We start from the raw sequence: 23,579 nt of genomic DNA on the forward strand, positions 1-23,579 counted from the left end.
CCTATTACCAGCCACAGAGTGCTGATTTATTTCGGACAATAATTTTGCCAGTCCTAACTTAGGTGGCAGTCATGGAAATAAACACTTAATTTGTATGTAGGATTCTGTTTTAAAGGAAAATGAAGAATGTTTTGCAGCCTTGGACATGTGTTTGTTTATTTTTCATGGCAGTGTGCTTGATGAAAGGTAAGTGGAACACTGGTTAATGCTGAAAGAAAATAAAAATGACAACTAAATAAACATTTGCAAAACTCACATCAGGAATACAGCTAATATTCAGCTAACAGAGAGTTGAATATTCTTGAGGTAACAGTTGTTTCTGCCTATACTGACATATTTTGGATCCAAGTTTGGTCCTGATCCATTATATTAATGTTTTAGTATGAACCTGTGTCCTGAACTGATGTCTTTATTCCCAGTGGAAAGAATTCCAGGGAAGAGCCAGAAGGTTTTATATCAACCTTTTACTTTTCAGAGTTCACTTCAGTGGCACCACTTAGCAGAACAGGCTGTCAGTTCATGTCTGCAAGTACCCAAGACCAAATCACTCTGTTCTCTTTGTTTCAGCAGACACACGGCCTGAGCAAGACTTCCCACCAAGTTATCCTTTGAAGTATCAGCTGTTAGAGCATCCAATTTCAAGTGAGTAATTCCTTTTGATCTTTTTCATCCAAAGGTCAGCTGCAAAGCTGCTCAAAGTGCAGTCAGTACTTTCATAGCATTATGAATGCTGGAGATACCAAATAGATTCCTGTGGAACATGGAGTAGGGGTTTTGTTGTACCTATCTTTATGGTTAGTCTGCCCATGGTCCCAAGGCTTTCACTCTGGATACAACTTTTGTGCAACGTCCTAAACAAAATTTTTGGGGATGGAAAAATAGCCAACTTCTTTTGAAATTAATTTTTACTGCTTAAGTGCTGCCAGTACTAATGTCAAGTTATAGTATCACTTACCAGCCATGACTGAACAGTATCCATCACATTCAAATAGTAATGTGTTTTGTCCTCCTCTCCTCAATGAAGCTTGAAAATTCCTGTGAACTGGTATAATAATATTTTTATTCTGTCATTAATATTTGATAGTAAAGGATAGTAAGCGAGAAATGAGCAGTTTATGGACTGTCCCTTATTTCTCCAGAGCTTATACTGGAGTCTTTAAATTGTTCACCTGAGACAGAAGAGTCTGTGCTCTCAGACTAACCCTACTAAATAGATGAAGAATGTTATTGAACGCATTTGGCTTGTCCTTCTTCTAGGGTGGGTGAAATGCAAAAGCTCAACTGGTCTAGTAAACAGAAATCCATTGGAATGAATAATCAGACCTCATGTGCTTATGCTTCCTTTCGTTGCCTAGGTCAGCCTAACAGTGTCATATGATTTGCTTCACATCTCAAATGTATCAGTCAAAATGTTTTGTTTTTAATTAAAGTAAACTTGTAAGGCATCTTGCCACTCTGTCTTCTACTTGGGTTTTTTGTTATTGTTGGTGGTTTTTGTTTTGTTCCAGAAAATTTCAAAGAGTGAAAACAGGATTGTAGCTAACTTCTCTAAACAACTTTTACACTGTATTAGAACCAGTCCTATCCTCTGTGCCAAATTTTAGACTAATACTTGTATAATGTGACCATCTACAACAGACATGATTCTCTATTTATATCTCTAATGTACCTTGCTGTGCTGTGGTATTAATCAATAGGAGAAAGAAACCGGAGGAGTTTTGTAAATATTTGAAATTTGTATAGAAAAAATTATTAAAGGGCTGGACTGTGGATTAGGCTTTTTGAGTTCACTAGCTCTGAACCAGCTTACTTACTTGCAAATATTTTTGGGGGAACAAAACTCTTCCATTTTTTAACTTCCTCTTTTCCCCAGAGATCACAAATCAGGTGTTAATTCTTCCAGTCCTTATGGGTTAGGTATAACTTGTATATTCTGCTTGCAGTGTTGCCTTGTATGTTCAAATAAATGTAAGACAATTTTTGGCTGAGGTATGGATGTCCATTTACAGGGGTCTATCTGCCTGACCCAGGACACTGAGGTGCTCTCTCACTTAGCAGAACTTCTGCCCCTGCTATGATCATGTCAGTTCACTGTAAGGAGCTTATATATTTTTATTTTTGTACTTCACATTTATTTGCTTTGTGTTTAGAAAAAGAAAAGAGTAATGATTGCTTTTACAGGTTAAAATATAAAGGGCTTAGGTAAGTATGGAATAAAACCCCTTTCTAAAGAGAAAGTATACATCCACATATTGATTGTTTCTAGGTATATTACAGAAAGGATGGCTCTGGAATTTCCCCAAAGATCATATAAATGAACAAATTCCAAAAATAAAAAAATAAGACCCAAATAACTAAACTCCCAGCAGAAATCAGTAAAACACATAATTCTGAGATAGATGTTTTCCCCCAGCTTTTGAAAAAATTCTGCACAAAAATAAATATGTAAGTTTGATAAAATTTCAGCATCCTTTCAATTTGACTTAGGGTTAAAATAAATACTGAACAGCTTGCCTCCTGTGAATGGCCTTTGGTCAGCTGGGTTATGCTCATTTCCTCGTAACTCAGGCAGTATTTTACAGTAAAACATGCCAGGGGCTTGCATAAGTGGGGAAGGTTTTGCTTTTCCAGAGGAGATGTTACTGATAGTACTCCCTCTAGCCTTTCCCCTCATATCTGCTCAGAGGTAAACAGTGAAGGCTCCAAGATGCCCGAAGGGCATCAGTGTCCTGCTGGACCACATGTTTTGATAAATAATCACAGTACTGTTTGCTCTTCAATTAGATTAACAGTTGAACTTGCAAATCGTGTCTCTGGGGGCCATTTTTTTGCTAACTAACTAATTGGCAGTTGTCTGTAGTAAATTGCTTGATATTGGTCAATGGTAAATTGAGATCATCTTAATTTAATTGTAGCTCTGCCAATTATATAATTAAAACTGCTACCAAAGCAGTCAATCAGTTCATAGGAAAAAAAAAAAAGCAGCACTGTGGTATTAAGTTCCCAGTTTCCATGATACAGAATGTGATTCTGAATGATAATAATAATGTAGGCTCTGCTCACTGTGAGCAAAAGCCATTGTTTTCAGTGGAAATAGGGGTAATGGGATGCAGTGGTGTTCTGCATTATTACAGATAATGCAAGCAAATTGCCCCAGAAAGACTTCTGTCACTCTAAGAAAGCAATTTATCTTCCTAGCTGTCTGGGAAAAGATGTGACCAGGAGCTTTGTTTTGAGATTCATTATGATTGACAGAAGTACTGCTGTGGACATTGCCTGGAAATGACAGGGCTTTGCTGCATAACACACAGAGAAGCAGATCACAGAATGGCTAAGGTTGAAGGGGCTTCTGGAGGTCATGTAGTCCAAGCTTCCTGCTCAACTGGTTTTCCCTAGACTCCATGACTCAGGATTGCTGGGTCAGGACTCAGAAAAACAGTCCCTTATTACCCCTTTTCTGTATTTCCAGTTTCTGTTCTCATTTTTGGGAGTCATTTACAGGGGTTAATGACATGGACTCTGTCCCCCATGTGCCACCTTTTCTTTAGAGGTACTCCTCAAGCATAAAGTGTCCTTCTTCTTTCCCCTTATCTGCAGCACATGCTAATGCCTTCCTCCATTTATCAAAAGCATGTCTGGCCATTACTGGAACCTAGGGGCCTTTGAGATCATTGGTTTGGTTTTGTTATGGTTGAGTGGGGATAGAACTGTGTGGTTTCACATCTCCAGCAGTTTTGCTGGGCACTTATCAAGCAGGTTTACCTAGGAACTACCTTAAGTGAGTCTCTGGCACCTCCTGGGTTCGTTGTATGCTGCTACAGCAGCAAAAAGCTGCCAGTGAGATTGCCTAAGCAGGTAACTTCTAGTTAGCACCTCTCCTTATACAGCCTCTTTTTTTGCCATTTCTTTTACTTTCCTTTTTTCTTCTCCCCTTCTTACCTGATCTGTGCTGCTCTTTATGTCCAAAGATGGAAGTTTGAGAGGAAGATTCTAGAGTGGCACGGAAGACCAGAAAGTCTTGAAAATAGAGTCAGCTATTGGCAGGTGCTTTTAAAAGTTAATATCAGAGCTGGCTTCTCTAAGAGGATGGGTTCTGCAAACCTGTTTGAAGGAGGTTTCTAATAATTCTGGGTTGAAAATGTTAGGAGACATTGCAGATTTTTTTTCTAATTTCTAAATGCTCTCAAAGTATGTAAGATTGGTAGCTGCAATTTGTATTTCAGCTTTATTTCATAAGGAAGCTTTGTGAAGGCTAGCACTTACAAACTAGGAAAGGCTTTTCTTTCTTCTGTTTTTTTCCTCCTTTTTTGGGTGATGGTGGTTTTTTGACTGATTAAAACAGTTAACCTGATTTAGTATGGCAATGGATGAAAACTGTTCATGCAAAAATCTCATATTTGAAATTTAAATGTACAAAATGTAAGAGATATGTTCTCCATTATTCTATGACTTGAATTCATTTGCAGAAGTGATTGAAGAAGATCTGTACCCTTATAAATTGAAAAGGTAGTAATTCCTATTTGAAATACTAAATGGAAGTCTGAGCAATACAGATTCTTTGAATAGAAACTGACTTTGGAAAACATTATATTCTCACTAAAATGGTAACACATGGAAACTGGGATTTCATTGCTTCGAGTCCTGTTGTATGAAGAATAAGGTCATGAAAATGTGTTAGAGTAGAACAGCAGTGTATTTTTATTGGTATGGGTTCTTATCCCTTTTATCCCAACATAAGGCTCAGAAGAATTTGGACATTTATGTTTCCTGTTAGAGAAACAGTATTTCTTAGTAAGAAGCATTCATGTTGATCTCTTTCCTAAATAAATTCTTAATTCACACAAAAGACATAAAAAGCAAGCTGTTTTTTCTTGTTTTGACACAAATGGTAACAGTAAAGAACATTTTTAGAGTCAAGAGTAAGTTGGAGATAAATCAGCACAGATTTTGCATGTCGTAGCTTTATAATTGCAAGCATCAAGATGTAAATAACCAGATTTCTCTTCTTTAGAAAGATTTTTACATTAACTTGCTTTCACATTCCCTTTATCTCACTCCATTCCAAAAAATTAGGCGTTGACTTAGTTTCTCTAGATTGTCTCTCAAATGCCTGCTGTGCACTTGTACAGAGCACAATGTTTTCTGTGGTTGTCTATTGCCAAGCTTTTTATGTGCCTCTCTGTCTGTAAGCTGGTAAATATGTATGGGAATTTCTATCAGTTGGAAATTTCCAATCTCACATGTTTTGCAGTTAACTACTGAGGATGAGGGCTTATAATTTTTTTATTTCCTCTTCTTTAGGTAAATGTCGCTGTTTCTTTGTCCTAATTGATAAATTTTAGTCTATGAAGGTCATCAATAATAAGTGTGAAAGCATTCTGTGTTTTAACTTTTGGTGGCTTTTGCTTAGCTCTTGTGCTAAGAAAAAGATTAAGGAATTTAACAATCTGTTTGTTACTTTTCATGCCTTCTTCTTTTACTCTGTGTTCCAGTCCTTTCTGCATTTTTCTTGCAACTAAATTATTTCTCCATATTTCTAAAAATAAGACAATCCCCTTCTTATTCATGTTTTTGCTTCTGCTGTGTACTTTTGAAGCTGGATGTTTAGGGAGAAGCAGCAGTTCCAGAGTAAGGTGCCCAGACAATAGGATTTATTAGAACTGAAGGTAATAGAGAAACTCAAGCTGAATGTGCATACAGCACACAAGATACCAATTCACAGATGCAATAAAATGGAAATTAATATTCATATCTCCAAAATTCCTGATTTCTATCTCCCTAATCATGTGCTTCACCATTACCACCATTATAGCTACTGCAGGCTAGAAACCACATGGAGCACTTTGGATGACTCTGAATTTCACAGTGTGGGAAAAGAAGCTTGAAATATTAAGGGAAAACTAAAACATTACCTATGGCTGAGAAAAAGTTTTTAAGGGCCACAAATGCGTAAAGCACATTCTGATGTGTAATAGGAAGTGGCTGGGAATCTTTTTAGGCTGATCTCAAGTTTTCACAGCTTGTAATTATAACATAAATATTGCTCTGAATTTAACAATTCAAACAGTTGAGCACTTCAAGTGTTAAAGTAGTAACACTCCTTCCATGAGGAGGGTAAGTTCCAGGCAACAGAGGTTGTATTGCTATCAATGGAAAAGAGACAGGAACTTGTTCAGTCTGGCCTGACATCTCTATTGAAGATCTACTTCATGATTTGTCTATTCTATAACAGCTATGTGAATTTACTACTCATGATACTGTAAATTACAAATCTCAGTTTATAATTTTAGACTCTCTTCTGACATTCAGCAGCAAAAGGGGCACTGACTAGGAAGCTTTTCTTACAGTAGCTCCCTATTTCATGACAGCCATCTCATAACAGAAAAAAAGTGTCAATCTCCACTACTGCATAAAATATAGAGCAATATCAGATTGCCACAACATTGTTTGTTTTTTTTTTCCCCACTGAACCTTAGAATTATTCTAGACTAGTTAGCTATTTATACCTACAATAGTTTAAAAAAGTTGTAGTAGTTTTTTTTTTAAATCAATAACTATTGCTGATTTCTAGACAGAATGTTGGACATTTATAAGCTCTATTCTGTGCATTCAATTCTCAAACGTAGTATTTGCATTGAGCTTTTTGTCAAAGTAAACATGCATGCATCAGGAAAAGACATAGTTAAGTGTTGTATACAACAGCTTTAAAACATTTTTCCATAAAGATGTTTTCTTTCAAAGGCACTTCATCAGATTTTTCTTTTGGTCTTTTTAGTGGAGATGGAGTCTGATTTCATTCAAAGCAACAAAAACATATCGAACAATGTTGGGAGGTAGGTCTGAAATAAAATCCATGTTGTTGTCATGACAACTACAATGCTAAAAAGGATGCAGAGAATGATTATTAAGATGTTGCATCAAGTTGTTATGGCAACTATATAGTAATAGGAAAAAGGTGAGTTTTCAGAATAATATTGTGTGAAAAGTTTTCCCTTTACATGTCATTGTAAAAATATCTTAATGAGTTAAAAAGAGGAGTGGAGAACCTGGTACAAAAGGAGGTCAGGATTCAGCTATCTGCTGGTGTATTTACCTTAAGTACTGTAATGTTCCATGGAGAGTATCTCTGCTTGGTTTCCAGTTCTGTCACAGATAGACCAGAACACAGAAGACACTAAAATACATCCCAGTGCTCTTTCCCAACATCATAGCCACACAGTTCAAGGCCATATTTTACAAAGTGATAAGCCTTCATGGCCCTCATTTACCCCCAGTGGAGTACATGAAGCCTCCGTGGCATAGAAGAATGGACTGAAGCCCTAACACAAAATGGGTTAGGGAAAAAGGTTAATGCTGGAGAGCAGTATTAAGAGGTTTCACTTTTGTGAAAGAGCTTATTTTTCTGCACACTGGATGACTTCCTTGTTTGTTTAGCTTAGGATTTCCTAATAAATGAGTATTTGAGAGCAGAAATTATTGAATGAATTGTATAAACCTATTTTTGAAGCAAGAAAATCTCTTAAGGAGCAACTGCAGTGGAAATGAGTATCTGGGCTCTGTGCCACCACTTGTGGTATAAACAGCACTGAAGGCTGCCTTGACTGGTGCAAAACAAAAGAGGTATCCTGCTCAGGGCAGCCTAAATATGCCTGTGCTGTTTTCCCTTGTGTGTGGTGCCCAGCTGGCTCCATCCTGTAAGTCACTGTGGTTTGTTCTTCCTGGTTATAAATCCTCTTCTGGGGAACTACTGCAGGGAGTCAGAGGCTTTTTTTCCCTGCAGTGCTCCCTTCCTGCACATGAGTGAATGCAGGAAAGAGGAACGAGCAGGGAGAAGAGTGAAAGCTGTGGTCAGAGAGACACAGAAAGCTGATTCATTCTCTTGTGTAAGAGTTGGCTGCTTTCTTGGCCCCTTGGGTTCTCCTGCAGCAGGATATGAGGCAAGGCTGCTCTGTATCTTTATCCAAATTTTTTCTCTCCATGAACAAGTGTTTTTTCAGTTAATTTTTTTTCTGTATTGTTTTGCATGAAAAGTTATTGCTGTGTTTGGAGACACCTTCTTTAATACATATATATTTTTTTAAAGCAACACAAGGTGGAAATATTACAACACTAAAGAATATCAGCATGGATGCTGTGGTGCAGTATCTTTGGACACCTGAAGTTTACTTGTCTGACTTCATCCTTAAGGGCTGAGCTCCCGTCTGGGCTTGTAAATGGTTTCAACTGCAGTTCTCTTCTATAATATGGATCCTCTCACTAGCAGTTGAAATGATGCAATCCATCCAGAGGTAAAGGAAAATTTGAGCTTGAGGTGATTACAAAAACTATGAGTAGTGTAAGATACTAGATTTCGAATCAGAGTAAATTTTCAGAGTTATTACTAAAAGTATGAAACTTGTGGGAGATGGAGAACATGTTGGGAAGCTTGAACATAGGCCTGTATAGAGCTGGGGTACATTGTGATTTTGCAGATTTGAAAACAGTTGCATATTTGGATTGAAAATACATGTGAACCATAGCTTGAGGTTAGAGTTTGGTTGCTACTCTTTGGAACTGTGATGGCAGACAGGCTAGCTGTGATGATTTCTGCCTTGAGAACCTTTATTTTTAAATTCAGAGAAATAAAAACTTAGCAGAAATATCACTTCAGACATACACTTCTTAATTTTCATGGTATTTTCTACTATGTTTGTAGCAGAGTTATGGAGTGAGTTGACTGTACTGATATGGCTGGGAAAAAAGATTCTGGAAAAAGCTGGCTTCCAACCCAGAGGCTGGAAGTGGGTGGTGGTGGTGAGGAGCCATTGGAAGTAGGGACAGAGGAAGGGAGCTTGTGTGTAAATAAACCACAGTTTTACTCTCACATTGGGATTATAAATCCAAGCCAGCAGAACTGTTCTAAGCACAATCTTGTTAAAGGAGCCCTGACCTCCTTTGCCCAGCTTCAGCAGCCTCCTGCTACAAGTTCTCGTTGTATCTCAAAGGACTAAATTAAATGGCTTTGCTAGCCTAGAGAAAATTAATTTGAATCACTTCCCTGCCTCTAATAGTTTATGCCCCTGTCCTACTGGCACAAACAGAGGTCCTGAATGCATGAAGAGATGTCTCAGCCACCTGTGCACAGCAGGCCCTTTTCCCTCATGGCTAGTAATAGCTAATGAAAATAATGGGAGTTTAACACTAATAAAATTAAGATATTTCCCTGAGGGAAGCACCAATTAAATACTACTGTGTAGTATCTATAGCTTGGATAATTCTCTAGGCTCAAATTAGTGACACGAACAAAATTTACCCGTTACTGCTATTCTTCATGGATAAAGCCAAGTGATAAGGATTGCATGCAGCATCACTTGCTCTGAATGTGTGTGTCATCAGCTGGAGGTGTTATTTCATTGTGCTGCCTGCTTTCAGGGGCATGTACTGTCACCCTGTTGGTTTCCAGGGCAATTTTAAGTGCAAATATAAGTGTAGAGTGCCTTGAAGAGTTGGCAAATATAAAATTGGTTTAAATAAACATGGAAAAGGAAGATGTAGGGAAAGATTATGAAAAGAAGAAAGAATAATGCACTCTAGAAGAGGCTAGACAGAAACTGGTGTCTAATTACTAGACTCTTTTACTAAGTGGTTGGACAAGCTGCCAACAAGGACTCTGCTTAAGAAAAGGCATCTATATTTTATTCTGAATATTTTCACACTCTTTTATTTTCTGACTGCAAAGACAGTCTTGGAGGAGTGCTGTGCTCAGGCTACCTGCTACGTTTGGTCTTTTCTGCCCTTGGCAAAGTATGATCTGTTTAAACTTTAATTAGTTGTGCCTCCTTCCTTAGTGCCTGTTCTTGTGCAGGACTCTTTACTGTGGTGAGTGGTGTGTGTAAAACTTCTGCTGTTGTGTGACTGCAGCAAGAGTTTTCTCCAAGGGAATCCAGCTTGGCTCTTTTGGAACACTTTCTTTCTGACCAGAATGCACTTGAGAAGTGTGACTAGGTGTTTAATATCTTCCCAATTTTATTTTTTCAGTCCTATGGGAACTTGGTGCATTTCCTGGCTTTAATAAAAACCATGCAACCAACCCCAGACTCTTGATAAGCTGCTAGCTGCTAACCACTAATTCTCTACTCTGGACAGATCCTGCTTTGTTGTTCTTGGAAAGAAACAAAACCCAGAGTTTTGGAATATTAAAGTTTCAAGACATTCTAGTACAAAATATGCACAATTTTCTTATCCTTTTTTAATAAAGAGGAGTCTGTTAAATATGTGTAGTCTGAGGAGAGGGCACAAGGATGTGGTGAGGAAAATGTTGAATCTGAAAGAGGCAGCTGAAGCACTTCCTCCTACAATGAGTGTGGCTTCATCATTGCTCTTAACTACTGCAGCCAGATGATCATATCATGGTCTCTAAAAGCACCTGAGACAGTGAATGTAAAGAAAAATGAAGGGGAAAAAGATTAATTATGTTTGTGTTTTGGTGATTTTCAAGGTGTCTCTATGTTCATTTTATTCTGATGCAGAAAGCTGCAGCTGAATAAAATGCACTGAAGCACAGCAGAAAAAGGAGCACTGAGTATTCTGAGAGATGTTGAAAAATTTGGGTGCAGTGGTTTGAAAAATAGATGGGACACTGGAAATAAATTTTTGATCTATCTGGAATTCTGAAATTTCTATGCTATGGTAATATAGTTTGTTCATAGTCTTATAAAAAGGACCATTTCAAATAAGCAGATTTATTTATTGTGAGGCATCTAGACACATGAATCAAGGGACAGCAATGGGGAAGTGTCAGCTGTTTTCTTTCTTCTAAATAGCTTTTCAGATTGCTGAAAAGGTGTATGATTGCAGCTGGAAACTTTTCCTTTTGGAATGTTTAATGATACCATTTTTACTTGAACTGGGATTGCAACAATAGTCCTTCAAAATTGTTTTCCATTTTTCTTTGAGTGTTTCTTGCCATATAGGGCTTGATAAATCAGCTAACAGTAGGGACAGGGATAAGGTTCTTTTTGGGTCTTATCTTTTTGTTCTTTTGGAAATGTCTGTATTCCCTGTAGAGTTGCCCCATTGTATTTTTCTGAAGGCTTTATTTTTTTCTCTGCTTACTGGAATAATGAGAAAGAAGCCCAACCACAGGGAATAATCACTAGCAGTAGTTATTAAAATAACCAATAAAGCATATGACAGTGATTATTTTTCTCTGGTTAAAAATTAATCCGTTGAATCTTGACCTGCATTTCTATAGGGACCAGCTGGGTTATAACTCTGTTTCCTTCCTGGGTTCTTCTGTAGCCTAATAAAGGGTCTGCCATTGTAATTTCATTCAAAACAACTGTACTTTTGTGTGTTCTGCTATGGCCACCATCCTGCAACTAAGCAGGGCCTGAGGCTAAGCAAAGAAAGAAGGCTTGGGTATGTCTGCAACACAGCATGGTGACTGCAGAGCAAACCAGAGAGCTTTGGCCTGTCTGATCTGGGCACCAAAAGTAGCCCAGCAGGAGCATCCAACAGCTCTTCATGGGATGGCTTATGCCCTCTTCTGAAGTTGGGTACTACCTGTGAACTTCCTTTCTGTGATTGCTTTGGCTTTCAAAGCAAAGTAAAGAGAGAAAAATGCCATGGCAGTGTTTGATGCCAAAATGTGGCGATACTAGGCAATGCCCTGGAATTGATCTAAACTGACTCAGACTTCCAAACAAGATGTGTTATGGTCTGTGCTCTGAAGAGCTAATGGGAACATAATAATTCACTTTATTTCATGAAGTATGAAATTATCATTGACATTCCAGTTCCTCCCAATTTTTTAAAGCTGGGAAACAAGAATAACTCATTATTTAACTGTCAGCATAAATTGTCATCCCATTTGGAGACCTTGTGCTAATTTTGTTGCTCTATAAGAACCTTAGAGTAATGGAGGGAAGAGAAATCTTAATTGGCAAATTTCCAGTTTCCAAGAGAAACCTAAGTATGAAGCTAGACATAGCTCTCTCTGCCTTCAGCCTGGAAAGGAATGATAAGTAATAATTAGTGTATTGCTCTTTCTGTTAAAAATCCTCCAGAAAACAACAAACACATATATTTAAATTTAACAAACACATATATTTAAATTTCATATTAACATTACTCTCTCACGAAATGCATTTAAAGTAGGTGTTTTAAACTGGGATACTAGGAAGTGACAATTTTAAATCTTGAAGCAACTCAGAAATGACAGGATAATTCATAGAATATCACACTGTTTAGAATAAAGAGAGAAAGTCCTCTTCCCATTTTGGTATTGATCTACTTGGTGTTATTGTACAGTTTGTGTGTATCTGAGGTTTGAATATCTGATCTGTACAATGGGCATGACTCTGTTTTTCTGTTTTGTAAATTACTCAAGTGCTTGAACTTTATTAAAAAGCTATCTCTGATTTATACTAGAATGAGCAGAAGTCCAGAAGTGACCAGTTTCTGGTGAATTATTGCTGTGTCCAAACAGCCTTTGGAAGGTCCCAGAGATATTGCAGTGGATGTTTTGCAGTCTGGGCTTTCAGATATAAGCATGTGCAGCAAGCTAAGTTGAACAGCCAGCACATAGTGTAACTTGGAGGCAGTCAGCATCTCAGAAGCCTTCTTTCATTGACCTAGGTTAAATCTTGAATGTGACCTTGCTATTATAGAACTTCAAGTACCAAAAACATTGAGGTCCAGAAAAAAAGGTAAGAAAGAGGTGTGTTGAAGAATGGCTGTGCACTTGTGCATGCATTCACACCCACACCACCTTTATTCTGAGCTGCTGTTAAGGTACTTCTAAGTAATTCCAAATATCAAATGACTGATTTTTTTTTTAAATGTCAGGACTTGTTAACCTCTCTACGGCACCACCTCTGAAAAGGCTATTAAGGATAATAGAGGACAAAGATTAGCAAACCAGAAGTTTTATTGCAAACACTCAGTGAAAAATTTTGACTAGTTTGATTACATACAAAGAGACTAAGAAGCATAAGCTGCCATAGGAGAAGACTTGTACAATTTGAATTGTATAGGTTATTTTTCAGTTTTAGCTAACTTAGCAATTGTATCTATGTTACATCTAACTGAAGAGTTGAATAGATTTTAAATGAGCTGATAAGATGACATTGCACCCCTTTGCAATATCCCAGTTCTGCTCAAACCTACTTTCAAAATACTGTCTCCATGGATTATTGGCCTTTTTTGTTATTAATTTGCATGTGACTTTTGGCTGCAGTGAAAAGGTTTGCTACTCCAGCATCTGATTTTTGGCAGAGTAACCAATGAAGAGGAGATTCACAGGATACTCTGGAGATTACACCTACAAAGTTTAGGGTAGGCTGCTGTGCTTGAGAATCTTGATACAGATCCAGGACATGGTCATAGCTTCTAAAAAGGCATAAGAAATTCTGACTGTAAAGGGAGAATATTAAATAAATCTTTGTGGATTCGGGGACTGGTTCATGCATAACAAGTTTTTGCCGTGTGCATGGCACACTGATTCTTATAGTCCTTTGAATACAGGCTGTAGATGTTTCTCTAGTCAGCCTCAGGACTGCAGTGTTCCCATGTGCAGAGATACTTGGCTGAAGGTTAGCTGACTAATCCTGAAGTGTTGGACAGAGAATCCTAGCACTGTTCCCATTCTGAAGCTCTGTAGTGCTGCTGTAAGTATGTAATGGACATAGAATAATAACATTAAAATTCCAGTTATTCAGCATGAAACTTTTATAGGTGTATGAAAAAGTTTTAGAAACAAGACTCTTCTACTGAAGCCCTATATTTTAAGTATATGGCAACACGAACTTGTACAGGAAGGGCACAACTAACTGTGGCAGCAAAGTTAGGAGATTTTATTGAAAGCTATCTATAATATTAAGAATAATTAATTTTATTTAGAATGATTCCTGGATGCAGTACATTTTTACTTTGCTGAGGCTCTTTGAGAAAGTGGCCTGGAAAATTCAAGCACCTACCTATGTGGGTTTGTTTGTTTTTAATGGGAGCCTCAAGAGTTGACTTTTTATTATTCAATAAGATTTTTAAGCAATGCTCAACCTATTATAGTTGGAATACCTTCAGGAAACTTCTGTTAAGCAGCTGTTATGCATGCAGTATCTCTTCTGGCTCTTTTCCCTAAAGATATCCCTGATTTGTTCCCAATTTTTGTGGCACTTTTTGGTACTTGACACTTTTAGCATCTTTTAGACTGTTGTGGAGTGTGTGTGTTTCTATAAAAAGCTACTGTTTTCTTCTAGCTGGAGAACAGCATGGCTTAAGTACTAATTAATGAAAACATGGCTTATAAAGGCATTGCTATGGCCTAGGGAGCTGTGGGTTTTGAATTCAGGACATAGTCTAACTCCTCAGGAACTTGCTGTATGGACTTCTTGTCTTGGTTGAAAAGCAAAAAAGAACGAGATACATAAAAAATGTCTTAGGCTTCAGACTGTTCTCTCCCCTTCCACCCTTCTTTTTCCACTGCTCAGCTGTAATTTTATTTTCTAGTTTCCTCTAACATATTGTTTTGCATCATTTTTTTCTCTTAGAAGCTCAAAAGTGAGTAAGGATTTTTTATGTGTGTTTAGCTGGTAAGTGGGATATATCTTAAAGGGTCTCAAGTGCTTGAACTTAGAAAATCAAGACCTCCCCTCCCACACTGTATGATTCCAGCACATACTCATGTGGTTCCAAGCCCCACAGAAACTGGATGAAGGCTTTGGTTGCTTTTATAAATATTGAGACACAATGCAGAAAGGGGCCCTGTTTCTGCTGAAGGAAAATCAGCTGAGTCTTTGAGGGAAGACTGCAGAATTTCCATGTAGATACTATCTGCCTGAGTGGCCTTAGGGAGGTTTTAGCTGGGATCTCCCATGAATTATCATATCCTTGGATTTCTTGGTGTGGACACAAAAACTAGCAAGTGAAGATAACCAAGTGCACGTGGGGATGTAGCTTTTCCCACTTGCCCTGGTGAAGATGAGATCTGCTCCTCTGGTCTAGGATGGACAACTCCCCAAAGAATCAGGTAACAACTCATAAGGTTCTACTGAAACTGTAGCAAGTCAGATGCAGTAACATCTGCTCACAGGTACAGAAACACTTGGTCTGATATTCCCAGAGCTTTTCTTGAACAAAAGACTTGTACAGTCCTCTTCAACCATATGTTTATTCTGGGAGGTTGTCAGCAAACAGGATATTAACCTTTCTGTCTTATTTGCTAAAAGGTCTCTGGAGTGTCTAGCTTCAAGAGTCAGCAAAGGAGGACAAAAATGTCTTGGGTGGGGATAAAGTTCATGTCTTGTTTATGCTTTCTTATTTTCCCTTCCCCTTCCCCCATTTCTTCATGGGTGTTTTTAGCTTTAGTTTGGGAAATACCACATTTGATATAAATATTTGGCAGAAGGACAGCTTAGTAAACTGTGTGAAGAATATAATCCTGTTTTCAGTCTGTCTGTCCACACTAAGCACCTAAAGGCTTTACACACGCAGAGTCCCCAGAAAGGTCACCTGGGGTACAAGTGAAATGAAGGCAACCAGGAGAACTTCCTACAGAAGGAATCCCCCTCTATAAATTTTGTCAATGATGAGGCATTAGAAAAAGTGTAAAAAGTGTCCTGATGTTTAAAAATATTTTTTTCCACAAATATCTATATATCTCCCATTGTACTGTTCCTTTTTTACCTTCCTTGTTCTATATTAGTAATCACATTCACTTTAGCAGGGATAGATTTCTATGAATCAATAAAAAACCTCTAACTGCCTTTTTTTCCTTTATCCTTTGTTCTTGCAATAAACACAGCTATGGGGAAATAAACACTAGTCATCTCTGAGCAAATGTCCAGCTGACTGAGAAGAGGTCAGGGTATACATGAAGTGACACATTTCTTAAAATCATTGACCTGTGGTCTGCTTTCATGGATGTTATTGTTTCTATACCTAATGAATACTGGACTCTAGTGCTCCTTTTTTTCCTCCCAACTTGTATTTTATGATCCTAGTAAGAATTCAAGAGCAGGAAAATATATTAAAAGGATATGGAATTGATGAAAATTTGGTTTTTGTGTGCTCATGTATTTGGTAATAAAAAGTGAGAGTTCTGATACCGAAGCGTAATAGGGGTAAAATGGGATTAGAATGGACAAAAGTAGAGCTTAATTTTCTCATTTACAAAATATGAGCATTTCCTACTGCTGCATTATGCAGGACATAATGTGAAATATAATTAATGTTGAATTACAATAGGAGTGCTATAAATGTACACGGCACACATGACATCCACCAACACATCAAATAATTTTTTTGGAGAATAGGCTAGCAATTAGAATGGATGCCAAATGGATTTGTAACGAAGGGGGACATTAAATACAGTCTTAGCCTACTTATTGTCACAGCAATTACCTAGACTTGTTCTTATTCTAATGGTGGTATTTTGTAATAAGTACTAACACATTGATCTGAATTTTGGCTGAAAGAACTTTTTTTGCAAAAGATCAGTGCCTTCATTCTTAACATAATACAGAACATGACAAACATATATTGTATGAGACTGAATATAATTGGTATTTTAAATGTCATCCTCAATGTACAGTGAAAAAACAGGCAAAGAACAACATAAGAAGGTGTAGGGATATAGTATTTTATAATTACAACCAAGATTTTTGAGGGATTACTCAAAAGTCTTTCTAATGCTAACATTTTTTGGAACTCAGTACTGTAAATCCCAAACGGCATAGCACCCACCCCTCAGAAAATTTTAGTGTTCTGCCTTTCTTTTCAGGAAAAAACATCTCTCAAACTAATTTTATGAGTATTTTATATATCTCTAAGACTCCTGTGGGAATGTTCTTTATGCACTCTAAAGCACCCTATTATGTGATTTTTTTCTTTGAAGGCTAAAGGAAAATTTTACTAAATAGTTGAATTTGTAAAGGTTTCTTTCAGCAAAGTTGGCTGGCAGTATCTTGTGGGAACCAAACAGTTTTGAGAGATGTAAACGTTGTTCATAAGCTGTGCCAAAGATATGGCATAGTAGGAGGTAGAAATGAGGATTTGAATTTACTATCCTAAGAATTTTGTGTTCTTGTGAATAATATGAACACATTGGCAAACTTTGAGTGTTTTTGTGGCCATCTTCCTGTTTCCATTTTTATGAGCCAGCAAAACTGTCCTTGCTATGTCTAATGCTCATTGGTATTATACAAATTGGGGTGGTTCCCCCCCAACTATAAAATAGATTACTTTGTGAGGAACCATACAAGATAAAGAACACCACCACATGAACAAACTATAATGACTTTACTGTCCAATCTTAATGTAAAGAGAAGCAAAATATTTCTATTTAGGGTAAGTCTGTATGAGAGATGACCTTAGATATTATTGCTATCAAATGAAATGGCAAAGAAAAATATCTGGATTCTATTGCTTCTTTTCTGTTTCCTTTTCCTATTTCCAAAATATCAATTCATTTAAATCATTTTTGCAGAACACTGACTTGTGTCTTTTTCTTATTTTTCTGTCAGGCATCTGGGTTTTTTAAAATAGCTTTCTTTATTTTTTGTTCTAATATTCTCACACATTCCACTCTGTCCTTTGAAAAGCTTAATGGCATTGCACTTTGCTGTTGATTGTTACTTTTACAGAAAACTGTTTATTTTCTCTTGGTGCATTTTCAGAAAAAAAAACCCTGTCCTTTTTTTGTTTGACCATGACACTGCTTATTGTGTTTATCAAACAATCTATACTTGGATTTTCCCTTTATTTCAGAATGAAAAGTAAGCCCAGTTACTTCATATAAGTTACTTTCACTTAAGAGAATCATATATATGTGTGTATATATACACACATACAGCCATTTCTCTTCATTAATTTTTGTTATGACTATAGAGTCTAATGTTTTGTGAGGAGTATTTTCCCAAATGCAGGAATACATCAGACTGAATTAAGGCTTGCTCTTGTCTGAGTTTCCTTTGGGCTTTTTTATTTTTGAGCTAGATAAATAGGAGCTGTTTCACATGTAATTAGACTCATATGAGTAATTTTCTGGTGCTTATATGTTAAGACAGCATCTACAGTTCTTGATTCTATTTTTAGACACTCCTTTAAACTTTCAAGCTGACCATTATTGACCTTTTTTTAAGCTCATTTGCTGGAGTATGGTCTTTTTTATTTTATTCTTTTTCTGCATTGAATATTTAGGACTATTTAACCAACCCAAACCATGTGCACCTTGTTTGTACATATGGACATGGTGTCATGCAACCTTTTTCATATGGTAAAATGCATAATAGATCAGTTAGGTGGCTTCTTCATCCAAAAATGTAATTGACCAGTGGCTGGCAGCATTGCCCTTTGGATCAGGAGAGTCCTCTCTTCCTCTGCAGAAATGATTGGGAAAGCTTGTGAGGTTTAGTGTTGACAATTGCAGGGAAGCCTTGGAAAGCTGTGAACATTTGCGTGTGCTGCCAGAAAAGCTGCTCCCCCTCTGTCCTGTGACATCTGGCAGAGTACAGCAGGTCATGGCAATTTCAGTTGCAGTGCTCTGTTTTAGTCCTAGCTGAGTAAGCTATGGAAGCTTCCATGGACAGATTGCCAGTTTGAGTTTTTTCCAGTTCAAAACCATTTTGGTCTAGCAATGGGCCAACCCTGAAGGTGACTGTGTGGCCTGGGGACTCCTACTGTGCCTATGTGCTATCTTCATTTATGACTTAGAGGAAGGGACTAAGTGCACCCCCAACAGGTTTGCAGGATGGAATGCCATCCAGAGGGATCTGGACAAGCTTGACAAATGGGCCCATGGGAATTTCTTGTGGTTTAATGAGAGCAAGTGCAAGGTGCTGCACCTGGGTTGGGGCACCCCTGGTATCAGCACAGGCTGGGCATGAGCAGATGGAGAGCAGCCCTGCCCAGAACTGGGGGTGCTGGTGGGTGAGAGGCTGCACATGACCCAGCCATGGGCACTCCCAGCCCAGAGAGCCAAACGTGTCCTGGGCTGCATCCAAAGCAGTGTGGGCAGCAGGGAGGGAGGGGATTCTGTCCCTCTGCTCTGCTCTGCTGAGAGCCCACCTGGAACCCTGCATCCAGCTCTGGGGTCCCAGCACAGGAAGGACTTGGAACTGTTGGAGACCAGATGAGGTCTGCAAAGATGATTAGTAGCACCATTCCTATGAGGAAAGGCTGAGAGAATTGGGATTATTCAGCCTGGAAAAGAGAAGACTTAGAGGTAGCTGATTGTGCCTTCCAGTACTTAAAGGGAACCTACAAGAAAGATTGAAAGAAACTATTTACAAGGGCATGCAGTGACAGGACAAGGGGAATGTATTCAAACTGAAAGAGGGCAGGTTTAGATTAGATATTAGAAGGAAATGCTTTACTGTGAGGGTGGTGAGGCACTGGAATAGGTTGCCTTAAAGAAACTGTGGCTGTCTCATCCCCATCAGTGTTCAAGTCCAGGTTGGATGGAGCTTTGACCAACCTGATCTCATGGAAGGCATCCCTGCCCATAGGTAAGGGGCTCAGAGCTAGATGAAGTTTAAAATCCCTTCCAACTCTGATTATTGTATGAGGCTGTGATCAATCCCAACGGGGTCTGATTTTCCATGGAGGCTTCTGCTGAGGGTACCTCATCAGTAGCCAAAATCTGTCTGTACTCAGTAACACGTGTGAGAGTTTCAGTGACACAAGCACCATGCACGTGTGTTGAGAGCAAGCAGAAAACATCCCCAAACTGCAGCCATTATCTTTAAGCTTTGTGTAGTTGGTGTTCCATGGAATTTTAGAGTCTGACCCATCATTTGTGGATTTTGGGGCTGACAATCTGAGAGTGGTCAACAGAAAGAAATGCAGCAAAAGTTTTTAGAGGAAGATTAGGTCTCTGAAGGAGACTGCCAGTAGCTGCTCTGGAGGGAAAAAGTGAAAGAGAGAGCAGCTTTTCAGAAAAGGGATGGTTACAGTTGGGGAGGGAAAAATCCATCTAGCTCTTAGGACCTCAGAGTGGAAGGTGGCTGGCAAAGGAGGAGAAACTCAGCAAAACTATGTTGACCCTGACAGCTGAGGGTTGAGGAGAGCCTATTTAAAGAGAAGCATTCCTTTCTCAGTTGCTGCAAGCCATGGGGCTGTTGCAGGGTTAAGGTGTTTTGTGTAGTCAGGTTAGTTGAGGTGAATATAGATCTGAACAGTTTTTTGTGATTTTCTGCATCAGTGTGTGGCTTGATGTAAACAATAACAGTTAAATAATTCTTACTGCAGAATCCTCCTGCTGATTTACATGGTGTTCCAAACCATAGTAATGTCTTGTATTTAAAATAGAAAGTAGCTAAGAAGGTTATTCAAGTCACAAAGTAATGTAATATGTACAGATGTGAATTAAACAGAAAGAGAATCTGGAAATTTATATTGTTGCAATCCCACATCCAGTATAGATTTGGGGGTGACCAGAATGTGGTTGTTTGGTCTTTTTTCAACACATACCATCCATGTTTATAAGTGTGTTAAGAAATTATGAACATTCTTGCTTATGTTGAAGCCTGCTTGTGAGATCCTTATGGTTTCATTTCTCCTGAAGGCTGTGAATGCAGTTTTGTTTTACCATGGAATTTCAAGTGTTAAAATTGACAGATGTTAAGGAACATGTCCTCCTGCTATGTAGGAAGGAAAAATGAAAAACAAAGTATTTCTAAAAGATTTCTGTGTGGCTTCTATCTACTTTTCCTACTTTTTTTTTTTTTTCTGTTTGCTTGTTTATGTATTTTTTTTTTTTTTTTGTGTGTGTGTGTGTGTAAGGACATGACTTGAGCAGCCTGGAGGAGTGTTTTCAGGCAGGAATGGACACTGAACAAATTGGTGTTCTGTAATTAAGCTCTTGTCCTTTGGCTTAGCTTGTTGCATGAAGTGTCTGAGACATCTTGACCCTCTCTAAGAGGAAATGCTGCTTAGGGAACTGGCAGGTTTGCCTTTCAGGAGCAACAGGGAAAGAGACCACCTCAGAGATACTGGGGTGATACTAGAGAGGTGCCCTGGGGCAGTCACTGAGCTCTGATATATCTGAGTGGGGAATTTTTCCAATTGGAAAGGCAAATTCTGCTTCAGAAGTAATGATTAAACTTTGGACCTGAGATAAAATAGACCCTGTGAGACCTGTATTTGTGGCATGGCTGTGTTCAGGCTGTGTTCTTGGGTAGCAGTAGTATCAGTATTTTAGCACTTGCTGTGCAAGTGCTCTGTGGAAGAGTCAGAGTTGATGGTAAGGTACACGGTAGCATAGTTCTCATCCTTAGAGCACAGGGGTGGTACAGGCTCCTGCACTCAATTCTTCACCCACCTTCTGCCAGCTGGCTCCACAGTGCTTTGGAAAGATTCACTTCAGTGAATCTGATGAAGCCTGCATCATGTATGAGTTTGGGATTTCTTAAAAAGTGTTTTTCTTTCGACTAACCACTTAAAGCTTACCTCAAAGGGATTTTGATAAGCACAGTCACTGCAAGTGCATGCTCCTCATCTGAAATGGAAAAAGCATTGTGGGTTTTGTGATTTTTTAAAAAAAAATTAGGAAAAGTAGATGACTACAGAATTTACTATAATGACACTTTTCTTACTTTATAGGCATAGACCAGGGTCTATTGTTTGTCATCAACAAGCACTATCTTCTTTTTCAAAGAAAGAGCCAAGCAAAATACTCCCCTACCCCCTTCATTTCAGAGCTAAATGAACCTACGTCAAGTAACTGAACAGAGTGATGAGTGTCATGTAATTGCAGCTTATGGCTGAAGTGTTCTGTAAGCTTTCTGTGCATCATGTGTACAGAAGAGATGAGGCATGCATTCTGCTTATGTAAAAGTGTGTGTGTGTGTATATATGTCTGTGTGTATGTGTGGGAATTGCTGCAATACAGGACAGGGCCTCTAGAGCTCTCTGTTGCTGCATTTTTCTCTGACAGGGTTTTGTATTGCTTTCAGAGAAGGGCAATACAAATGATACAAATGTGTTGGTGTTTTGTTGTTGTGGTGGTGGTTTGTGTCACTTTTTTTCCTGATTTGTTTTAGTTTGTTGTTGTTTTGGGGTTTTTTTTTGTACCACAAATGGTTTGTATTGTACATGCCCAGAAGCACAGGGAGAGATGAAGAGAGTGTTGACTTTGAAAACTTGTCTCTGTAATGCAGCAGAATAGACCTGAACACTAACTTTTATAAGTCAACATTATGAAAACTCCTACAAAATAAAGAACTAAATAGAATCTACTGCAAAATGGAAACTGTTAGAAGTTCAGAAATAAATTTAGTAAAAAACTCATAGAAAGTAAAAAGAAAGAAACTGGGGTAATGCAAGAGGCCTGTGAGGTAAAAAAAAAAAAAAAGATAAGTGCTAATATACAAGTGAAGAATGAGTATCAACAGAGTTATTCTGACAACAACTCCCTTTTTCCCCAAAAAGCATACAAAGGAAACATAACAAGGAAGCAAAATAATTCAGTCATCTTAGACGAAATTTCCCTTTGGTGAAGATTTTTTTTTTAAAGTATCCATGCCATGTCCCTGATATCTTCCCCTCCAAGTTGTGTCTTCCTCATTGGTTTTTCCCCTGCTTTTGCTGCATCTGTGAAGTTAGTTTTGGCCTCTTTTGGTCCTTTGCACTGCACCTGATGTAATCCCAGTGCATTTTCTTGTAGTCACTAAATTTCCCAAATTTTTTTTTTTCCCTTCAATTTTATTTCCCTTGGTGGTGTCTCCATTCCAGAGTGTTCCTTAGTCCCTCTTATTTGTTTTGGCCTTCAAGGGGGATCAATTTGGGCAAGCTTTTGTGCATATCCCTGCACTTGATGGTATGCCATGCTTTTTCATGGCTTTCCCTTCACCAAAGATTTTTTTTTTTTGGTCAGTTTCCATGCCATGTCCCTGATATCTTCCCCTCCAAGTTGTGTCTTCCTCCTTGATTTTTTCCCCTGCTTTTGCAACATCTACGAGGTTAGTTTTGGCCTCCTTTGGTCCTTTTCACTGCTCCTCATTTCCTCCCAGACCACTTTCTTGTAGTCAGTAAGTCTCCAGATTTTCCTGTTTTTTTGGTTTTTCTTTTTCAATTGCATTTCATTTTATCATATCTCCTTTCCAGAGTGTTTGTAGGCCTTTCTTTTCTGTTTCTCAAGATTCAGTTTCTCTTTTCTGAAAGGAAATGAAATTTCCTTTTGGGAAGTGAAACGGAATCTTGCAATTTCAATGGGGATCACTTGGGAAGTTTTGGTCCATGTTCCTGCACTCAATGGCATTCCATGCCTTTTGATGGCTTTCACTTTGTTATAAACTTTTTTTAAATTATTTTTTTATTTTTTTCCAATATCTATGCCATGTCTCTGATATCTTCCCCTCCAAGTTGTGTCTCCCTCCTTGACTTCTTCCCCCGTTTTTGCATGAGTTGTGAGGTTACTGTTGGCATGTTTTGGTCTTTTGCACTGCTCCTTATTTCCTCCCAGACCATGTTTTTGTAGTCACTAAATCTCCCGATTTTCTGTTTTTTTTTTAATTTTTTCAATTGCATTTTTTTTGATCCTTTCTCTTTTCCAGAGTGTTTTTAAGCCTTTGCTTTCTGTTGCACAAGATTTGGTTTCC

This window comes from Agelaius tricolor, unplaced genomic scaffold (assembly GCF_023055355.1).
Source record: "Agelaius tricolor isolate 1412-34295 unplaced genomic scaffold, bAgeTri1.0.p SCAF_1, whole genome shotgun sequence".
Lineage (NCBI taxonomy): Eukaryota > Metazoa > Chordata > Aves > Passeriformes > Icteridae > Agelaius > Agelaius tricolor.